At 35.6% G+C, this 23786-nt stretch overlaps 1 long non-coding RNA gene across 1 annotated transcript; it reads right to left on the bottom strand.

The window, feature by feature from the left end:
• Positions 1–720: 720 nt before the first annotated feature.
• LOC121068765 lies at positions 721–19423 on the bottom strand. The gene is made up of 3 exons (XR_005819079.1): positions 19385–19423; positions 9463–9528; positions 721–959 (listed from the first exon to the last, which is right to left on the bottom strand). It is a non-coding gene; the product is annotated as an uncharacterized LOC121068765 (long non-coding RNA).
• Between the last annotated feature and the right edge of the window lie 4363 nt (positions 19424–23786).

Raw genomic sequence — 23786 nt, 5'->3', positions numbered from 1 at the left:
GGTGGTGGTTTGGGGATTTGGAAAAACACATTCTCTGCACAAATACATTTCAGGTCTCCAAAGGGCAGTGAATTAACCCACTGTATCACTTCCAGTGTAATGAATTTTTAAATTCCTCTTTCTAAGCACAAAAGCCTCCTTTTATTTTTATTTTTTATTTTTTTTCCCCCTGCAGGGCACAGCAATGAGTATCCTTTTCATTCTTCCTTTAGCTCACTGCTACATTTTGATCTTTGCAGTTCAGCTGCAATACACTACTTTAAAAGATAAGCATACTTTCCTTATAGATAAAAGAAATAGAAAAATTTCTTTGAACTATATTTATTAAATTAACAAGGTGGGAGAGGAAATATTTTAATAATTCAGGGGCAGATTCTTTACTCTTTGAAGCAGTGATGAGCTCTCTGTGGTGTCAGTGATCTAAGTTTGTGCCAAGAGTGGGGGTGCTGGAAAGAAGTATTTGTTTTATTTGACTGTTAAAAGGGTGCTCATCTCATTACCTGGTTTGATATGAGTTATAATAATGCATATGAGTCCTGAACAACCGTATTTTGAAAGAGATCTCAGGTTTTCAGATCTAGGTTGCAGTTTTTAGTCCTCAATAGCAGCCCTGTAGAAGAGATGCAAAACTGCTGGCAGTGATCTGAAAGAATCACAGTTGTGAAGTGGTTGATCAACAAAGGAAGCCATGACAATTTAATGAATTGCCAGAAAGTCATCTCATTTATTTACCATGATTCATATTTATATCCTCTATCTTTTTGAAGGAGAGTGACTTAACTTCCTATGTTTCATACCAGAACTGAAGTGCACTTTCTGAGGGTGTGTGGTAGGTGTCCTGGGCTTAGTTGAGATTCAGTAACCAGTTACACCAAAGGTTCATTGTGTTTCCAGATTTAAACCAATGGATCACTCCATTGATGAAGATGATCTTCAGTTCCAAAAATTTCATTTTCCTGCTGTGATAAACAAAAAATGCATTGGTTATCAATACAGTTTTTGCTTACTGCAGTTTCCCAATTTCAGATTTAAAAATAAAACAATGGATAATAATGAAAATTTGAATGTCAACCTTGTTGCAGTTCACCTTGACCCTTAGATAAAAGTAATCAAAGGGTAGTGGGAAAGGGCTGTTTGTAGGGGTTTTGTTTATTTTCTTAGGTTCAGATCAAGTTGGGTCAAAAAAACAAAACAATCTTCTCCCTCAAAAGAAATCCCACTCCCCACAAACAATTTTGTCCTTTCTCTAGAAAATAAGGATTGATTTTTTTCCTTGATAATTTGTTTCCCCTTTTTTCCCTGTGAATATTCCATTTTTATCATATTGCAAATTTATGTGTCCATTTTATTCCTTTAAAGGAAAATTCTAACATGTTAAGAAACAATAAATTTAATTAGAAAAGGGGAGAGGGAGTGTCAGGATATTTATCTGTTATACAGTGATAATATTTTCCAGCTGTTCTAGTACACAGGTCCCATCACAGGGATTGTGAGAGGGATCTTAGTAATTCTCAAGAGTTTCTGGTTTCGTTAATATCTTCGCTTTCTGCTTATCGATGGGAATTCTTTTCAGAAGTAGACCTATACTCAGTGGTGTCAGAGTGTTTTTGTTGAAAGTCTGAAAGTGAAACTGAGAAAAGCAACAGACATTTTCTGTATGTAGAAACAAATGGAGAAACATTTAACATGGAAGCTATGTGGCTTTTTGTAAAGAAACACTCTCATATGCTAAAAATATACAGCACATGGGGCATTTCCCATTGGAAAATGAAAGGGAAGGTGCTGAGTGATACATCAAAGATCTATGAATTAAGGTGGATAACTCTTTAAGAACATGAATGACCTCAGGAGGAATTTTTGGAAGTGGAAGAAGCTAGATGTTTCACCTTCCCAGGGGTGTGTATGAATTTCAGGTTCGAAGTCTGCAGCACAGATGAGGATATTCCGTGTACTGAACACATAATAAGAGGAACATTTTACCCTGAAATGCTTGTGATCTAAGTTGGATGACAATGAATGACAGATGAACCTAGAAGTGGCTTAGTGTATGGTATTCAACACAAGGATGCCGTCCTGTGCCCACTGGTGACCTGAATTACTGTAGCCAGATTACCTATATGCTGGCTGATAACCATGGAGCAACTGTGCTCCCTGGGATGAATCCCTCCATCCCACCACCTTTTCTCTGGTGCTGTTGGCTTGTGGTTGTCTGGGTAGAGAAGCTCAACAGCTGTTGGATTCCTCCTTGTGCAGCTGCTCATATCTGGGTATTTAAGAGTTTGCTATCATGTGACTTCAGAGGGCAGAGAAACCTTTGTAAGTGCCCCAAAGCTGGCATCTCAACCACAGCTGTGACAAAGCCGGACAAATCTAACCAGGTAATTAAATATGCAAGAAATTTTCAGAAAAAAAAAGTCTCTTGTTGTTTTCCTTGTTCTGGGTCTAATTCTGACAAATGCTGAGTCCCTAGGCATTGGTTCTGAGCACATGTAATTAACTAAATTCAATAGGCTTATTTATAATACCACTTTGCATCTAATGTGAGCACCACCTTAGTTACAGAACCTCCAGCTAATGCTACCTTTAAGAGGTTCTGTATATACAAAATACTAAATATTGTTTCAAATTGTGTTAGCTTATGTTTGCTTACTTAGCTTACTTGAACAAATAGACAAATAGCATTATTTGCTTTATCCACATGAGGAGAACAACCCTTTCAAGAGGCTTGTGCTGAAATTCCTTTGGCACAACCTAGTATAAGTTCCCTGCGTGTCATTTATGTGAACTGTGAGAGACTCAGACCTCTTAGGCCCCTAGAGGGTCTTACCTCCAATATTTACCAATTTGTCTGTTTTAAAACTAAGGATAAGTTGTATTCATTAATCTCAACTCTAACTCCTTATTAGTTTTTACCCACAAATTCTTCAGTGCAAACTCTGAATTTTCTGAAAGCAAAAGCCTTAAAGACATACCCGTGAAGAACAGCATAACAATGTAAGTAGTCACACTCCTGAATTGTGCAAAATCGAAATAGTCAGCTGTGCCTTACATGTTAGTTCAGGAAGATGTAATGGTGCTTTTATTTTATATTTCATTTATAAGCTGTTCAGAGAAAGGATTTTTTTTTCACAGTACCTAATATTGAGGTTCTAATATTATCTGTCTATGTCTACCACAAACAACCAAGAAAGATTAAAATCAATTTGCTGTATCAGATCACAGTCTCCTTGTTGGATAAAATATCATTGGAAGACAAATTATTCCTAAAGCACTGTCTTACTGCAGCATAGTGGACTGGAGCATTGTCATCAGTATCCCCTATAAAAAGTATTTCCCATAATGGTTCTAATATTTATTTAAATGGAAAATATTTAGAAAATGGTCATCTATTTGTTGCTTCTTCTTTGTTAACTTCAGAAGGAAATAGATATTTTTGTAGGAGGAAGGAGGTTAATTATTTTTTTCTACTTATAAAAGAGAATAAAGATGTATCAAGAACTTGCTGCAGGCAGTAATGTTGAGCACTTTAAATACCCCTGCTTAAAGTGGTGGAGGAATATTTTTAACTTTCTGAAAAATATTGAATCTCATTGTAATATCTTTTGGAGTGATTAGAATAGCTCTGGTCAACTAGAAAGTAAGTATACTTTTTTAATAGTTGCATTACTCTAATGATTCCATGATTGAAAGGAAGCAAATTTGATAATAGCTCCTCTTTGATGACAGATACATTTTAAAAGATAAAATATATCAGAACCTTTTAGAAAGTCAGAAAACTGCTTAGTCAAATTCAGCAACAATAAATTCCATTAAAATCTTTTCAAAGATAGTATTAACCAAAACCACGGAACAACTTTCTTTCACTTTAAAACTTGCAAGATGCTTTTAAAATTTTGTTTGACCCTCACTGGGGTAAAAATGGGTTTTACCATTAGTTTCAGTGAAATAAGGAACAGATTAAAATGCTAATCTGTATTACTGAAAGTAAAACGAATGCTTGTAGTCTAAATTATAGAGCAGGGGTGGAGGCAATGTTTGCCTGAGGAATCTGAAACAAATTTTAAACTGAGAAATATTCAGCATTTTTATAGACTAATCTAGATTGCTACCCCAATAAATTTACCATGCAAATTACACCTCTATGAGGCCATGAAAGGTTATCAATAGTCACACATGGAAGACTTCTGGAAGAGAGGTCTGTTAGCACATATCAATTAGAAGAATAGTCATTTTAGAGGCTACTTGGGGTGCTGTCTGGCATAGACCTTCCACAGAGGTCAGTTACAAAAGAAAACTGAAAACACGTGGACTTTTAATGCCTTTGAGGAAGTCAATTTGTCCTCTCATTCATTCTCCTGGAAATCAATAATACTGGATGAAATTCATCTAAACTTCAGCAGTCAAAATCTTGGGCAGCCTTTATAAGCTAGTGCTCTAGATTCCTTCTCTTGTCAAACCAAGCAGGAAATGAGCTCATCTACATTAACAACTCTTCCCACTGACTGTAGATTGAATTAGGAAGTCTGACTTAGACTAGAAGAATAACTCTGAAATGGACAAAGAGAGATGAGATGAATCCTTCCCATTTGGATTCTACAAACTGAAAATGCTGGAGCAGTATTCATGAGGATATTTAGCTATTTTCCTCCTAATTATATCTACCGCTCACTGAAATCAATAGGAAAAAATTTATCAGTTGCAATTAGTGCCCATGCTGGCCCTTGGTTTCTGCATTCATATACAATTGTCAATAAAAGACATATTTATTAGCAGGAGATTATCACTGTGTTACAACTTCGCTCATAAGGAAGCGCAGCCATTGACTGCATTACCCAGAAGCACTCTTCTTTTCTCAAGAGGGCAGTAATTGTTTTTTTAGGCAATGCAGTCAGTTGACTGAAACCATGACATGTGCTTTGTGTACACACAGCTCATTAACAAGCTAAGGCCTTACCAATACATACTTTTAAACCCTTCTATATGGAGAATTCAGAACAGTGTATTATTACAAATTAAATAAAAACAGCTCCCCAGTACATTATGACCTGATTCATTTTGTGTAGTATCACTGTAAAACAAACATTTAATTTAGTGACACTTAACTATAAAACTTAACACGTGAAGCATTAATAGCATATACGTTTCTTCCTGTAAATCTGTACTAATCTTACTGATGGTGAACTGGTGGCTCAGCAGTAAGCAAATAAACACCATCCAAGGACAAACTATGTAAACCTATTGACAATCATGTCCTCTCACTTGATGCAGTTGCACATGTTAAGAAAAGGTATTTTAAAATAAGGATGTCATTTATTGTCAAGCTGGTCACTAGTTTTGCAGTTTGTTGAGTGACAGCAGGTGGTTTGTACATGATGAGAGAGCAGAAACAATGAGAAGAGGAAAATAGCAGGACAGTTTGTGAGATTAAAGACAATAAAGGCCATTCACAAAAAATCAGCATATCGTGAGGAAGAATAAATACAGTATAATAGTGTCACTTCAAAGAAATACTTATCCAGTACACAACAAACACACACATCCCTGACAAAATAAAGACAAGTGTACAAAGAAATACAAAATGAGGAATTACAACATAAAAATAAACCTTATCTTGTAAGACTTGTTAAATAATTAGCAAATACAATACATAGTCATTAGCAAAGATGAGCACTGTAAAATATCCATGGCTTAGGGTACATAATGTGTACCCTAAGAGATGTTCCCAACTGAGAAGCTGGTAAAATATAACTTTCTAACCTGTTCAAGTAAGTTATTGCCTTTGATTATGTATGATTTCTAGTATGTGTTCTGTAAATCAACAGCTAAAATGAAGTCTATGTTATACAGTCTCTCTCCTTTAAGAGAGACACTATATTTTGAGTAGACCAAAGCAGGTGCTTTTGCAGGATGGAATATAAGATTCAGAAGCTGAAGGAGCCACTTGCAGTGGACAGCATTGCACTGTAGCATTTGCAATGTCATGTCTGTCCTCCCCCCCCCCCCCCAAAAATTAAAACAAACAAACAAATAACAACAACAACAACAAAGCTAGCTTTTTTTAATCAAGTGAAAGCCCCGTAAGGGGGCAGCGAAAGTAATTTATAGAATGTTACAACTCTACTACTACCTTCACCATGGTTCAATTTACATCTGCAAATGTTTCTGTCTGTTTCACTTGGACAATTAGGTTCATTCTGTGTGTAGTGGTTGCTCAGATGGCTCTACATTGGGAGCAGCATGAGTTTTCACATGTCAGGCTAAAGTTGTACAACCCCCAGAGCAAGGACACAATAGTACCAACATGACTGTGTTGCTTCTGTTTCAGTTTCATCCATACACTGGACATTAAGTCATTGTATGTATAAGTGACTGTTTGAAGCAATATGCCTTAAAATTATAGATGTGCCCTCAAATTCTTTGCTTTCAAACCTCCCAGGAATGGATTTCACACTGTATTTTATTTTAACCAGAACAATACATTATTTTCAATTGTTTCAACAGAAGAGAAATCAGGAACAGAAAAGGAGAATTTAAAAGTTTATTCATCAATAAAATCTTCATTAACCAATCTAAGTGGATTATTTATCTATCAAATATATTTTAAGTAATGCCTATTTTAGGCTAGTACCTAGAGACTCCTCCGACTGTTGTGTTAAAAAGAGTGAGCACTAGCACCAACCAGACATTCTGCCCCCAGAGGTTACAGTCTTAGACTATATTGTTTTGTCTTTAAATATATATATGTGTGTATATAAATATATACAGGCTACCTGAATGTGGAGAATAATTTACGTGTTCTTTCAGAAAGTCATTGATAATAATATATGAATAAGGGTGCATGCTCTATTTTCCTTCAAGCAACACTTTAAGAATTTTTTGCAGATATGTGAGTAAAACCTAATCTAATGGAGACTGATGTGTTCTGAAACATACAGGGGACCATAGGCAAAAATAATTTAATTACCATTGGATATTGTTCGTGGGTAAAGAAAGTGTAGGGCTTCGGTTACTATCTGTAATTAAAAGTCTCATGCAAATCCATTTCATAGCTGGGAAAGAATATGCCTCAAAGGTGGAAAATAGAGCATATTAGACTTTCAAACACAGCTAAGATTACAATAACAGTGGAAATTTAGGGCTATGCATTTCTAAGTAAGGACTGTGCTTCTCTTCGTCTATGATGGACAAATGAATGACCCTAGAGCAGTGGAATTTAAGATATACACCTTTATCTTCAGGGTTTCAACCGGTTATCTTAGGCAGCTCACTGCTTGGTTGCTGGTAAACCCCAGCCTGAGATGCCACAGTCTCCTCATGAGATCGTTAAGGCTCCCCCACAGCCATGCTTAATTCTGGACTGTGGATTTCATAACTTGTGATGGGCATTCACTTATTGCCCTCTATGGGACTGGAGCCGGGATGTTCACTCAGATTTTAGACCATGGGATGACATTGTCCTTCCTGAGGAACTCAGATGATAAACTTTCTGATTGCTAGGGTTATCAGCTTGGTGCCTTTACATAAATAAAGTTTTCCAAAGTCAAAAAATGATTTTGAAAAAGGAAACTTTTTCTGTCCATTAAAAATATAATGAAACACATTGCATTGCACAGATGCTGGGAAGTCAGAAATCTCATTAGAAAGCTCTGTTCTGTGTCACACAAGGAGAAAAGAATGACAGAAAAATCCAGTGAACCCTGATTTCAGAGAGGAAAACCTTTTATTTTCCCCTTAATGATTTAAAATCCTTTGGGGAAAGAACTGTGAGGGTGGAGGAGGAGCAAAGGAGAGGTCAACACCTTTTTGTGATAAGATAACATTTGCACGGGGGGGGGGGGGGGGGGGGGGGGCTGGTAGGGGACAAGAGGAGAAGAAAAAAAGACAGTAAACATGATATTTAACTTAAAAGGGAAAGCACAATTGCAGTTTATTAAACTAGTTTATTAAATAAAACAGCAGCAAAGCAGTTTTAAAAAGCCTATTGCATATTCCTTTGGGCAGGTTCAAGATATGGTTAAATTGATACTTGCAGTGGTTCTGATCTAAAGTAATAAAATCAAAGGAAATGCTCCCATTAACTTTAACAAGCTTTGGATCAACCCCCTGATGAATTGTGCTGCTCACTGGCTTATAGCTGAGCTACACTAACTGTCAAACAACCAAAAAGTCTCTCCCCTGGGTATCTTGGCATATAACCCTTAGGTATGCTTACAAAACAACATGGGGAATGACACACAAAGAAAGGAAAATGGGCATTTCTGATGCCAGACACCATCCGTCTTCAATTAAGTTAGCTTCCGAAATGTTTCAAGTATCCAGGCTCTTTTTGAAAGCCCAATTGACCCAGAAGTCTCTAACAAAGCAATCCTTAAAACCAGCCACATAGTTAGTTTGTTTGCTTGATGGGGGGTTCTTAATGCCATAAACCCCAGTGCAGAAGTTAATAATTTCATACATTATCACTTTGAATATGCAATAGAAAACTCGAGGCAGCTGTTTGAACTTCCCTTTAAAAGAGGACAGATTGCCTTTATTGTGTGCACTACTTCATGGGTTGTTTGAGGCCAGGGCAATTATGGGATGAATGACTTCCCTTTAGCTGTTGATGTGTAGGCTTCTTGTTGTGTGCATATTGTTAGGGGCTTTTTTTTTTTTTTTTTTTTTTTTTTTTTTAATGAAACATGGGGCCATGTGATAAAGCAACAACAGAGATGACAGGTAATGATCAAAAAAGGAAACAGTCACTGCTGACTTGGATTTTTATTGTCTTGTAAATGAAGGAATTAGAATAAGTTACATTTCTATGGATGTCATTCTTACTGGTTTACCACTCCAAGTGTGGGTGTAATTTTGTGCTGTAAACAACACAGGTAACAAGTAAGCAAACTTTTCAAATTAAGCTCTGTTTTTCCTCTTGGAATGTAGTGGTCTTTGCCACAGGAGAAATTCTTAGCTAATTTAAAGGTTTTTCATTTTTATTCACTTGTGCCACAAATGGTCTCACCAACTGACTTCTTGTAAGTGGACTTTGCCATTATTTATGAGCAAGGTAGTTCATGAAGACACTTCTATTTCCTCCTAAATAACTTATTTTTTCACTTTTATTGGAAGTAGGGTAACCTTCTAATTGGAAGATTATTCTGAAAGTCGAATTATATACATAGGAATAAAAGAATTTCTGTAGGGTCCAACTGGCTACATTGGAAGGACTCTTCGACAAACTGCTTATTATAAGGTTACTATTTTCTGAAGAAACAGAAGTCAGAGGACCAAACCCATAATGAAGCCAACTGACAATTCTTTAAGGGAGTTGTACAATAAGAAGAAAAATATATTTTTGTTCTAGGAAACTCATAGAAGTGGTTGTATGATGTAAAATGCATATATACCCAATAATATTTGAGACACACTTGGATACCTGAGATGTTTGAGCTTCACTACCACATATGACATGATACTTACTGGACAACTTCACCTTTCTGGAGTAATTGCTGCAGGTGAGGCTGGATACCTCAATGGCACTAGTACCTATGGAATCGTAGAACAGAATCATAGAATATCCTGAGTTGGAAGGAACCCACAAGGACCATGGAGTCCAACACTTGGATCCAAACAAGACCACAAAAACAAAACAAAACAAAACAAAACAAAAAAAAAACACAGACCATGTATCTGAGAGAATTGTCCAAATGCCTCTTGAACTCCGTCAGACTTGGTGCCATGACCACTGCCCTGAGGAGCCTGTCCCAGTGCCGGACCACTGTCTTGGTGAAGAACCTTTTCCTAACACCCAGCCTGAACCTCCCCTGTCCCAGCCCCATGCCATTGCCTCGGGTCCTGTTGCTGTCCCCAGGGAGCAGAGCTCAGTGCCTGCCCCTCCGCTTTCCTCGTGAGGAAGCTGCAGGCTGTCATGAGGCCTCCCCTCAGTCTCCTCTTCTCCGGGCTGAACAAACTGAGTGACTTCAGCTGCTCCTCAAACGTAAGGAAGTTACCTGAATTTTGTGGTCAGTTAAATTACCCAGGAGGAAAGACAGACTGTCTACTTCACCACTTCCTGCTCCAGACAGGATGAGTACTTAATGTAGGTGTCTGTTCCAGTGCCCAGCCACCCTCTTGGTGAAGAACCTGTTCCTAATATCCAATCTGAAATTCCACTGATGTGGCTTCATGCCATCCCTTGGGTCCTATCACTGGCCACCAAAAAGAAGAAATCAGCACTTCACCCTGCTCCCCCTTGTGAGGAAGCTGTAGACTGTTTGAAACTATTGAATTTAGGCCTCTATTTATTACATTCCTATGGTTAATGCAGCAGATTTTCTGACACTGCACATTCATTACAAACATCTATACTGATTGAAAACTTCTCAGAATAATCTGACAAAATTATTAGGTCAAGCCTTAATTTGCCGCAAGTGTGTACAGAAGCAATATTAGTATAAAGGTACATATATGTTTTCAGTTTCTTGGCAAATACATAGAAAATGCAAAGTAAAATAGGGGGGAATTATCAGAAATATTTTTCAGACCATTTTGAGAAAAAGATGAACAGAAATGTTTGAGACCATATAACATACCTTCTGCTCTATTTTTGTAAGTTTTCTTGAACTTTTAAATACAACCAAAATAAATTACATTAGTAACATCAAACAACAAAGGAAAGTATTGCATTCTGAATGTACCGAGAAAGAACACAGATCTATACACATACATGTTTTTTCCTATATCATTTAGTGTTGATTGAACATATTTGCTGAGATTGACAAGATTTCATGAAAGGTTTTGTTTCATTGCCTGCATTTTCTGTTAAGATAGTTTGGTTAAAGCTGTTACACTTTTGATCTTTATTACTGATATTTCCTAGATAACCATGAAATTTAACCTCTTAAATTTGATTTTATTTAATGCATTCTGTCTGTCTTTGCCTACTGCATAGAGTATAAAATATGTAATCAATGCTATCTTGAGTTAATATTCCAAGAAAATATTTTATTTTCCAGTGATGAATGAAAATGACTTATTATCTTGTTAGCATGACAACATATATATATGCTGAATTATATTATTATTTTTTTCTTTTAACTCAAAGATAGTAATTCAAAGATGTTCATTAAAAACTGTAAAAAAATCTTGGAAAGAGCTTAAAAAATCTTTTGAGGTTCATTTACATAATTCCTTTTTTAGAACTTTAATTAACAAGGATCTGTAAGTGTTCTTCCCACTTGTGTTGCAATTTCCCATGTAAATACAAATTAGGAAATACTATTTTTACTGCACCAGAAGGACGGTATATGCTGATAGCACTTAAAACCAATTGTCGTATTGTGAAATTAAATCTTCTGGACATTTCTGTTAATATATTTAGGGCTACATTTCCAGGGCTAAAATATGTTTTGCTTGTTTGAAAAAAACTCACAGTGATGAGTATAAAATTAACTTTGCCAAAATCAGAAGGAAATTTTTCAGTGGTGATGGAGGGGCTAAGGTTTCACACTTGGACACCTGCAAACATAGAAGCAGTGGTGGTTTGTCAGGTGAATATACCAGAGTGGAACAATGATCCTGGATACTGGTGCAGAAAATAACCCAGTTCTCCTGGCAATGTCTTCAGGTAAACATATGAAAATTATATTTTGTCCTCTCTTTATGGCATATGCAGAAAAGAGACTGATATAAGAACTATTAGGGAGTTCTGCTCCCTCACTTCTTTTTCCTCCCAAGTGGACTTGCAGGCTTGAACTATGAGCCGTTGTGAATTGATGTAACACCATTGAAAAGAAACCTGCTGTTCTTAATGCAACGAGTGAATGAAACCTAAAAAGCTGGATTAGATAATTTCAAAATTCCTTTTTTTTGCTTATTATTTTTGTAGCTGTTTACCTATACTTAACTCAACTGTCTGGAATTCATCACTCCTTGTAAAACATTCTACATTTCTTTGATCTTTATGCTTTCACTTTGACTTTCTTCTCTGTGTATTTTTTTTTCCTCCCACTCTTTCTCTGATTTTGCCATAAAGGTATTCTTTACTGTCATAAAACATCTTACATACGTGGGTGGCTTTTTAAAGAAGTGGCATCTATAGGAAACATCTTACATGTAAGTGTAGGGTTGTGGGAGTTACTTTATCTGTTGAGCTACAAGATAAGAGGGATATAGTTTGTTAATTTATACTGAAATGTTTTGCAGTAATTTTTACTTGAAAATCTTGAAATAGGAAAAAGATGAAGCAGGTCAAAACAATAGTTTTACTCCATCTTTTGCATGGAAGTTGGATATTTGTTATTCTAGTCTCAGTCCTTAAGAAGTGGCCAAAACTGTCCCTTATAGTTTTAACTTTAATTAAAATTAAATCTTTAGTACTCTCTATAACAAAGGCAAAGATCCTTGCAAAATCCAGATACACATTTTTAAACTTACCGATTTTAATTTATGCCATCTTTTTCCTTTAACTGTCTGCTACTTTTCTGTGCCTGTGCTTAATATCATCTTTATCTACCATAAAGCAACACTTTGTTTTCTCTCACTTTAATCTTGGATATCTAAAACAAACAAACAAACAAATTAAGCTTGTACCATGAGCACAGTGCCATAGATTTGAAGTTTTTTTTTTTTCTTGAATATAACAATTACACCAAAAAATAATATATGTTGAATAATGGCAATGTTTATAAAGTTGTCTTCATTTATTCACCAAACCAACTTTATTCGGTATATTCATTATTTGATATTTGACCTACTCTGGGGTGTGTTCATAGGAATCTTGTTTAAAAAAAAAAGTTGAGACTGAAAAATGAGTAAAGCCACTAGAGCTGTCCTTATAACATAATCTACGTGGAACCATCCCATAAGTTTTCTTCACAAGATCCTCATGATGATATAAATAGGAGTTTAAGTAGAGTTATCTGGCAAACTTCTACCTTTCTTAACAAATCATCCTTTTTACTGAAAATGCACAAACTTTCATTAAAAGTCTCTTCTATAAGCTACAAAGTTATGCTAATACCAATTTAAATGCTCTGAAATGGATGAAACAAGCATTTACATGTAGATAAATCAGAATGTTGTTATTCTGATGAGTTTTAACCTAACATGCAATATAAAACAGACACATTTTTAGTGGAGATAACATTGACAGCTATTAAGAACAAAGAGTTTGATTTACCCACGGTTTGAAGGAATATGAAAAGGTCAAGATTAAATTCCCCCAAAGATCAGCATAATGATACACAGCACACTACAACACTTAGCTTCTTTGTGATGAACTACAAAAATACAGTAAAATGGGAACTCTTATACTGCACAATATTTAATTCATGGAATACTCAAATAAATATGCATATGGAAGTCTCTTTCTATGCTAGATGTCATAAATACACTTCAGCTACATTCAGTGTTCCTTGTCAATACACATAACTATGTTTTAGTTAACAAGAACAGCAAAGGTTTTGGATGAAATAGTGTTAAATGAAATTTAATTATGGTAATTAAAAAAAAAAGCGACAACTAAGTTACACTAATTCCTTTGTGCAGTTGTGGAAATCTGTTTCTACTAATATGAAGATGTGACGCACTTAATATGATCCCTTTCCCTCATGACACCCATATCCTAGAAACAAAGAATGGTTTAGGTTGGAAGGGACCCTAAAAATCAGCTAAATCCAACCCCCCTACCATTGGCAGGGACACCTCCCACTAGACCAGGTTGCTCAAAGCCCCATCATTCTCAAACATTTGTAAACCATCCCTTCTTCATTAAACCAGAGGTCCTAATAAATAACCTAATAACTAAATTTTGGTCTAAGCAACCTTGTTGTTGACTGTGCTTTGAGCAGGAAGTTAGACTAATGACCTACTGATGTCCTTTCCAACCTAAATTATCTTACACCTTATGAAGTGGATGTTTTCTATGAAGATATTTAAAACTGCACAAAGAAGACAAAACAACCAACTATTAATTGTAAATAAGGGTAATAAATAAACAATGATCAACATTCAGTTACTTAAGTTCAAAATTGATGTTGCTCTTGAAAAACCTAATCAGACATTTTCTGAAATGGACCAAGTATTTTACGGAAGTTCCATGCATGAAACTTATAGCAGTTTCTATACAATGAAAAATGAAACTGTATAGCTGATTTGGAAGTATAACTGGAGCACAGAAATACCATAAAGTTAAGTGCTAAATGACCTATCAGTGTTACAAAACAATTTTTCATATCAGAAAGGCAATCTTGTTTTTTCAGCTCCCACCACTTCAATGATAAAAAACTAACAAATAAATAAGAAAACAAACAAGCAAAAATCAATTTCAATCTAAGAATTACCATAAGATTGTGTTGATATTAATAACAATAAAAATGATGATAAAATTTCATCTCTCCTTAAGAGTCATCAATAATGACACCGATACTTTGGGAAAAAAAGAATTGTTTGTTTAATTGAAAATATTAATTTGCAGAAATGTACCCAAACTAAGGCACTGGAAAGACAGGTCCAGCCTAACTGTATGGGAGATGTAGTAAATGGTGGAACAGTATTGATAACTACAGTCTAAAACCAGCAGTCATCAATCTGGAATCAACCTCTTCCATTTCTTACATATTTAACACTTAGCATCTATACTACTATAATAATTGTATGAATTATGTGATTCTGTGAATTCCTTTAAAAAAAAAATAAATAATAATATTGAGTCATAAGTTCATAAATGGTGAAATGAGAAAGGGTCACCAAGTGTCTTCTTCCTATCAGTATTTTGGCAATTTCTGTATGAAGATGACGACTCTTGGTTGAAGGTGATCCTTCAGAAAATTAAGTCTTTCTGTTATTCTGAATGTAAATTTTTATTTGACCTCCAGTAGCAATTTGCATTCCTAGACTTTTTTTTTTTTTTTTTTTTTTTTTAATAAAATGAGCAAAATAGGCAGCTTCAAGTTGTAGTTCATCACCTGAAATAGATGGCTAAACTAGGTTAGGTCATCTTATTTTATTTTTTAAGTGGACTTGGTGCCTTGCACAGGTACAGACATCCACCCTGTAGACATTTAATAAACCAAAAGCTTCCCTTGGTAGGTTGCTCAGTGGTTTCCCCTGGTTGTTTAAAATGTATAGCATTTTTTTTCCTTCTGGCTTTAATGTTCCCTTAGCAGCTTACTGAAGGTATTACACTAACAGAGTAACTCATAGTTAGTCAACATGCCCTTGGGAAATAGGCCTCTTTCCTTCCAACATTTACTGTTTGTGGATTTTAGCAGAGGGAATTCACTGTTTTACCTACCTGATAAGAAGTTATAGAAAGGTCATGCCCCATCTATATTTTATAACAACCTGCTGGTTACAACATATTCCCAGAAAATAGGACTCTTGGGATCTTAGTTTTCTTCATTTTCAGGAGTTTTAAACTCATATTTCAGGAGTGTTTCTTTACCAGTATGCTTTTCAAGTATTCTGAACAACAAGGACACAATACCACTAAGGATTCCAGCTTAGCATTTAGAGTTCTCTCTTGAGAGGTGAGTTTTAATCTTTCCAACACAAAAACAAAAAACCTCCAAAAAGCATGTTTCCCTACACTGTGCAAGAACTCTACGTACTATACTATTAAAAAACCACAATGTTTTAAAAAGATATCATAAAAGATAACTACTATTTTCTATAAGTGAGCCATTCCATGAACAGACAGATACATAAATGTAAGACTTTCTGAAGAATATAACCAACAGGCAGTGCTGGCCAACATCCACAGGAGAAAGCAGGAAGAAGTAGATGATGTGCAATCAAATAAAGATAAAAACAATGAACATGCTGGTTGAGAGTTTTGAAAGGGGTAATCTGGCATGCTGAAAAACAGGATGTGAAAGACAAGGGGATTTGAAATGTGCCTAGTCCTAGTTTGGAAGCAGTAGAATAATTCTCACTCAATATCAGTGTTGCGATATGGGCATGTAGCAATGCTGGCAATTGATAGAGATAATAAATAAATAAATAATAAAATCTGGTCCTAAACATGCTTCTTCAAGACCCTGTTCTCCCATGCTCAGAAGAAAAGCTAGAGTACACTTTAACATTGACCCATCTGTGTCTAGTCATTCATTCAGTATATGTCTTGCAGCAAAGCTACATGTAATGCAAATGATGAAAGAGGGGATGAAAGACTTTATTCAGTCAAGAATCTTCATAACATCAATGACATCTCTCTTTCCTTCTCTGGAATACTATATATAAAATGGCATCATGCAATGACTGTGAGTTACAGCACAAACTAACCAGATGTATAAAGTTCAGAACATCCAGCTCACTGAGCAATTGGTTTCATATTGGCTTGTAGATGACATAACCAGGATGGTCAGGGTGAATACTATATAACAGCAACGTCCCTGTGACCTGATTATACTGATTATAACTTTATTACAAATATATTCTTTTCCTAATGAACAGTTAATGGGTACATTGGATTCCAGAACACTTCTGCTGTCACAGATAGTTTTAAATGTTCACTTAGGAACTAACATAAGGTTTAAGAGAAAAAAAATGCCATTTTCATTTTCTCCATTTTCTAAATTGAAAGACTATATTAAAACATCTCCTTTGATGGCTTTTTTTTTTTTTTTTTCATCTATTGTCCTATGCCTTTATAATGTAAATTATTCATTTGATGAATACATTTTCCAGAGGAGCTCAGCAATATTAGTGGAGTGATTCTCTTATGACCATGAACAGACTGAAAATGCAACCTCCCAAAGGCCTTGGTTCTGATATCTGTGGTCCCTTTGTAATACCAGATACCATTATAAATTTCTCAGTAATCTTGCAGTGAGTTTTTGTTTTGAACCAATCAAGTCTCCTTTGAGTAAAGCTTATGACTCTATGATGATTAATAATCTATGATCTCTTAAGGACATTAAGTTGAAAAACATTATTTCCCATTAGTAACCTTTTACAACTCACCCTTTACCTAAATTATTCCTATAGAGAATTTATTTTAGCTGAAAGAGTGTGCAGCCTCTGCAGCTAATGACAAGGGACCTCCTCCATAATCTGGCATCCCCTGGTACTGCACTGTTGAGCACCGTGAGGGGTGAAATACCAGATTGAGGGATATGAGTAAGATATGCTTAGCTGTCTTTTTAACTTCAGGGTTTGAGACAAACAGTTTGATGCAACAACACCCATTTAAACAACATCACAAAGTGTCACATTTTGGAAAGATCTGCAGGTAAACAGAGCTCCTGTAGACCTTCTCTTTGCCCCGTGGGCAGCTAGACATGAACCTCTGGTGTTGCTCAGTAAAGCATGAGTAGATTGTGATTAACATCTTCAAATATTTGATCCAAATTGATCTCAGGTGTCAACAAAATTCGAGTTACATGATGAATTATTTTGTTCCCTGGTGGGCTTCCACCATTTTTTGTCAGGTGAATGACTCCCACAGTATGGTCCTAAATAAACCAGGAGGTGTGGAAAAATATTGTTCTGAATAAAATTGCCTCTATGGTAGCCTATATTTCTTGCAATTCTCCATAGGCTACAGTTTGAGATTCTGTGTCAAATGTAGAATTAATTTCCTCTTGGGTAATTTTTATACAAGCCTGTAACATAATAAAAAACTTCCAGGAACTGACAGAGCTACCTGTTCTCATTCAGGTTAGGTCAACATTGTTGAAAGGCTATGCCCTGGAAGTAGTGTAATTTAATGTCTGCTGATCTGCTCTTTGATTTTAACAGCATCCATAACTTGACATTAATTTGTAATATGATCATAAATTATAAATTTACAGTAAAGTTATCCAGCAATTCTATCATGAAAATGATTTTAAATTAACCATCAACATTCATAGAAAGGAATTGCATTTATAGATTGCCTTGTGAAATGATTTACTGATTTAAGCCATTTAAGCCATGAGCTGCCAAGTCTCTGCAGAACCTTTCTTTTTGTTTAAGGAAACTATATTGGGGGATGGAGGCTTGGATTCTCTGGTTTAAATCAATGAAGTTCCCATGATTTTCATGCCTCTAGATGCACCAGCATATAGAAAGGTAAATATATCAATATGATATTGTACTACATAAACTAGACACAGTCTGAGTTTTAGATATCGGCAGTCTCTAGGTACCTACCACTCTATTTCTGTCTAAAATAACTTTTGAGCAGTTTTGTACCTTTTTTGAACTTCACACTTGTAAGAATCACAGCTAAATTAATCCTTTATCTGTCTCAGAGGTTAGTTATTCCTCTATCCAGTCCTGCTATAGTGAGCACCCTGAGGGTGCTTACGATCTTGAGGATGCTTAGGATTCTGATATTGCTCTGAGAGTGTATTGGCTGCACAAAACAGGAGAGGTTCTACCTTTATTCTGTACTTGAAGGTCAGGGCATAGACACTGGATGTAAGAGTACTGTGTTCAGTTCCTTTCTCCATACAAATTGGGTGAGTTTTTTCCTCACTGCCTCTTAAAAAGAGGCTGTCACCTTCAGGCTTCAGGATACTTAGTGGAGTGAAGTTGGACATATTTTGGAAATGCAGTGGGGCATCACAACAGCACTAGCTCATTATTACTGCCACACTTTGCTATAGGGCTTCCCCATTTGCAAGACACTTCACTATTAGAGCTTGGGTACATTAGACATGAGGCATGGTATATGTTTTTCAGGAGAGATATGGACAAACTGAAGAGTCCAGAGGAGAGCAGTGAAGTTGGCAAAAACGTCAACTATGATAAAAATCTGAAAAGCATGAAATTATTTAGTCAAAATAAATGAAGACTAAAGAGTTAGCATGCATTAAATGTTGCCAATAGCAGAAAGTGTGCATATTGTTCACTAAATCTATTGTAGGTCATAAATAGGATAAAAAGACTGAAAGGAAGATTTAGCTTTCGAAGATTTTTTCTTTAAGTGAAGATTTTTAAGCACTGAAACAGAATGTGTTAGAAGCTGTGGTAGCTTAAAAAAATGATTAGATAAATATCTGGTGGGAATAATCTTAGCTGTTCCTACATTCATACAGTAGGTTTACCATGCTATGAATATTATATGATCTATGAATGACCCTTCAGACACAACTGTCTGCAGTCTGTGAAATCCTTGGACTTGGAGATGGACTTGGAGTTAGTCTGAATTTAGTCTGTGATGTGATTCAGAAGTCCCTTTTTCAGATCTGTTCTCTGACTTCCCATTTGTAACCTGATGGAGGAAGGAAGAATATGCTAAAGATTATGCAGAATACAAATGCTAGGTGTCTGGTTCATTGGCTTTGGGATCTCTCAGCATAAGACCAAGATGGCTCATGTCAATCACAACCTCCTAATACACCCCTGCAAAGCGTGCAAATACTATAAGGCTATTAACATCCTAAATAAGTACTTAAAACAAATGCGTTGGTACCTCAAACATTGATGAAATTGTTCTGGTGAACCCCATAAGGAATATCTGTATCGCCTCTCTTTCCTAGGTAGTGAACTAAGCACAAAGATGAAATGACTTGTTCAGAGTCACACAGGAAGTGTGTGGCCCGGTGTGAGAGCTGAATATAGCTATGAAGCCACAAGCCTTTCACTTCCTCTCTAAATAATTTCTAACCATCAGTATAAAACAACAATGGTTGTTCCTAGTGGAGAGAGGTGTTTTGTTAGTGAAATATTCTTGTGATGCACAAAGTAGCAGGACTGTCTCAACTGTGGCATTTGGAAAGGAATATTTCTTCTTAGGAATAAAGAGACCTAGATTTACAGGTATTGATTAAAAAGTATTCTCAACACAGAGTGAAAATCAAGCCTGCCGCCAAGAAGCCCACAATAAAGTACATGCTTAATTGAGTGTAATAAGATGAACTCTGAATTATAATTGCAGGTGGAATTCAGAGGTTGGGAGGTGAAATAAACAATTTAGGATTATTGGAACAACCTGTCTTTAGTGAAGACTGGCATGTTTATATGCAGAGCATGCCACCCAATGATTTTAGTAAGCAGCAAACAACTGCCACCATAATTTATATTCATTTGAGGCCCTTCTCTGGAAAAGAGATCGCTCATAATTCAAAGAGGAAATAATGAGCATTTGCAGGGCAAGAGGAAAAACCATATCCACATGCCTGTACATCTAATGAACAGAAAACATTACCAAAATACAATACAAATTACTTTCTTGTCCATAGTTAATACTTTCCACAGATTCAGAACAATCTCAGACAAGTTTGTTCTAGAATAAATGAACTCTAGAATAAAAGAATGCGTTATAGCACAATGTTAACAGGATAGAGACATGATTTTGTACTCAACCAGAATGCAAGATGGAGGTCATCTGAATTTAGTTCACTCATACTGTGTGTATGGTGAAGATAAAAAGATGCAAAACATTTTCTTACTTAAGCAAGTGGTGAATGTAACACAGAAGCATGGCTTGTTAGTTCCATAGATTAAATAAAAACCTTCTGAAACATTGCCTACCAAATAAATCACAATAACTCACTGTAATTACTGTTTCACACACACATATAACTATTTGTATATTATACATAGTATAAATGTTTTTGTGAATGTTTCTAGATTATTTTGACTTTTATATGGGAAAAATAATAATAATAATAAAAATGCTATTATACGTTATTTAACCAACACAAATACACAAATACAATGACAGACTGCTATTATCTTAGAAATAAGGAGAAGAAAATGTAAAATGAGCATTACTGCAGAAGAAAAAAAAAAAGAGACAAAAAACCACAACATTCTCATTTTAAATATCCACTTCAAAGAAACAGCAACTAAAACCCACAAAATTTGAAGGGCTGGGTTGCAGAAAGCATGATGGGAAATGTTCTTATGAAAGGATACACGTTTTTGTGAAAGTCAGAATGACCTGAATTGTCAGTGGAAGACACTTTAACAAAATTGTCCTGTATGGTTCATTTGTCTCATGAAATTTTTAGAAAAGATAACTTGTTCAAAATTACTGATCAAATAAGCTTCATAGATTTGAAAAGAAGATGTTTATGTCATACTCTACAAAAATACTTCTTTGCATACAATCTGTTTACATCCTTTCTAATTATGGAAATTAGTCCAGTCCTCTTCAAATGAAATCATTTTGTACAATCTTATCTGCTTTCCCTAATACCTACCAAACATTTTATAGGCTTTTCAAGATATAAGATTGAAATATGCTTCATTGTGTTAACCACTGTGCTGACCATTGTGTTGTGTTCACTGTGTTGACCATTTCAGCCATCATGAAAAGGTAAGGCATACAGAAAAGATTAAGATGGGTAATAAAAATAAAAATACACTGTAGATAGCAAAGAGTTAGTTATTCAAGATAAAGTTTGTGTCATAACAGATGTAGGATTCTTACTCTGATACAAAATGTTACCTATTAGTTCAATATTTTAAATATTTTTTAGGGGTCCTCCATTATTTGTGTATGGCTGTTCACATATAATCAATTTAAGACTCTCCTCCAGAGATTCAGCTGTTAAGACAAATCAGTTGTTGGAAGAAGATCTAAAACACATACAAATTCTTTAGTAGTTGAAAATATAACAGCGCTATTTTATGGTTATTTGCCAAAGAAGAATTACATAATGCTTCAATGTTAAATCTTCAAAGAACAGCACATACATGCACTAACTAGTCCATGCACTTCTGCTTTTCTGTACAATAGGTAGATATATTTACATCACCTGCACACTGGATATTTTTCATTCCCTGGCAGTGTTTTGGACCAGTAGTTAGGTCGTGACAAAGTAAAGAGAAAAGTAGCAAACATAAAACAAAAAAGGTTCTAAAATAACTTGATTTGGGAATTGGATCAATTTCTAGGTATTGTGTGTGTGAGTTTAGGATCTGAATCAAAATCCCATGGACCTGCAGTTTTGGTGGAGTTTAAGCTTTTTAAGATCAGACTTAGTTCCGTTTTTCCTCAGGAAGTAAATCTAATGGATTAAGGATGCATACCAAAACTGCCATATTGGGACAGTACTAACTACTGTCTTACTACCAGTTTAATATAAAGCCAGGCCAGAGAAATGTAGCTGCAGAATTCTGAAAGATGACACAAGAATTCAGACCAAAGGAAGACAGAAGCTATCATATTTTAGAGAGCTGTCTGTAAAATAAGAAAAATGCTTCTGAAAAATGTCTGGTACTTATTTTTATTGCACTACAGGAAACAAGAATAGGTTATCCAAGAGAGTTCAACAACTAAGTAACTTGCCTTAGGGTAGGAGAAGGTGGAGACATAGTTCTACCTTCTGTACAAGCTATCTGCAAAAAAATCTTGAAACCTCTACATTCTAGATTAATTGGTCTGACCACCAAATTGCAGCATCAGGGCACTGTAATGAAAAGTTGTCACTTCTGTAGACAAGACATTCTCTTTAAACAAGCTAACTTGAATATCAGTAGTTGTGTCACCTCAGGGCAATAAGCTCAGGATCTGGGGTAAATGGATGTCATTTTTATACTGCTGTAATTACGGAACTAGCTGCCCCCTTTGTCAATGGACATGCCTCAACGTCTGCTTTGCACCAGAATTTCTCCCAAGGCCAGAGGAAGATTTTCCTGTGAAATATTCATTATAATTAACATTTTTTCTATATGCTTGCGAACACCGCAAGCATATGGACTTCTATCTACACAATCACTTTGTAGCCTTTGAGGTCAGACAGTGCTTCAGTTTCCATTGAATTATTGTAGACGTGGAGGGAATTAATATCTTTGAAATGGATATTTTATAAAAGCACATTTCATATAAATGTCATAAATAGGTAAACATAATGAATAACAGATGTTTGTCTAAGCCATTTTTCAAAACTTGCAGAATCATCTTCTGCAAAGGTTTTCTAAGAACACGTTAGACAGATGTGCTAATGATGGACCAGATATTGAACCCTGCTGTAATTCAAAATGTTGGGCTAGCACTAGAAAATTTCAACTCTTTTTGATTTGTGGGTTACTAAAGCATTCCATTGGGGATGCAGAAATTTCACACATTTAAGGTGATGTATAATGTACAGGAGCTTGATCTTAGTTGCTTCTCACAGTTAGCCAACATTCATGTCCAGATGGAAATTAAAAACTGCTGGACTGTGGGTAGGTCTTTTTCAGACCTATATGTCAGTGGTGTCTGCGTGTGTCTTTGCCTTTTCTGGAATTTTTGCTTAACCCACATTGTGGTCCTGGTGACACACTTCCACAACTTTTTTCCAGGGGAGGACATTTTCTTGCAGTTTCTCCTGCCACTAGTTATTTCAATAGTAGCATGTGCACTCCATATGAATTTAATAACAGAGAGAAGCTGTTATTGAGGAAGCTACTGCAAACTTTCTGTCCCCTGAGAAGAGAGATTTTATTAGTTTTGAAGGCAGGCAACTAGGTAATGCTGTCAAAAACTTGTCTTGTTCTCTGCTGCAACTGCGCATTTATTTATGTTGTTTATTTTTATTTTCCCAGTAGTCATTGTAATGTAGTCACTTTAATAATCAGCTGTAAGAAGAAATAAGTTACTGCTACAAGTCATCATACCACACGCATAGTTAAAGCCTATACGAGCAATTTCTCTTCATGCATGTAACAGCTTGTCTATGCCCTGTAACAGTTTGTAACTGATTTTTTAGGCAGGGTTGTTTAGTTTTGTTTTTAATGATGTCTAAAAAGAGAAATAGCCTGTATTACAGACCAAATGACTGAAAAAAATATGTCCATAAAAATAAAACAAATTGTTCCTTACTGGAGCATGAGGAACAGGGATGGAACTACTAAAATAAAATGTTGCTATATTTCATCTGGCA

The sequence above is a fragment of the Cygnus olor genome, chromosome 3, assembly GCF_009769625.2.
Source record: "Cygnus olor isolate bCygOlo1 chromosome 3, bCygOlo1.pri.v2, whole genome shotgun sequence".
NCBI lineage: Eukaryota > Metazoa > Chordata > Aves > Anseriformes > Anatidae > Cygnus > Cygnus olor.
The sequence above is the reverse complement of the archived record's forward strand: the minus strand, read 5'-3'. Positions and strand labels throughout refer to the sequence as shown.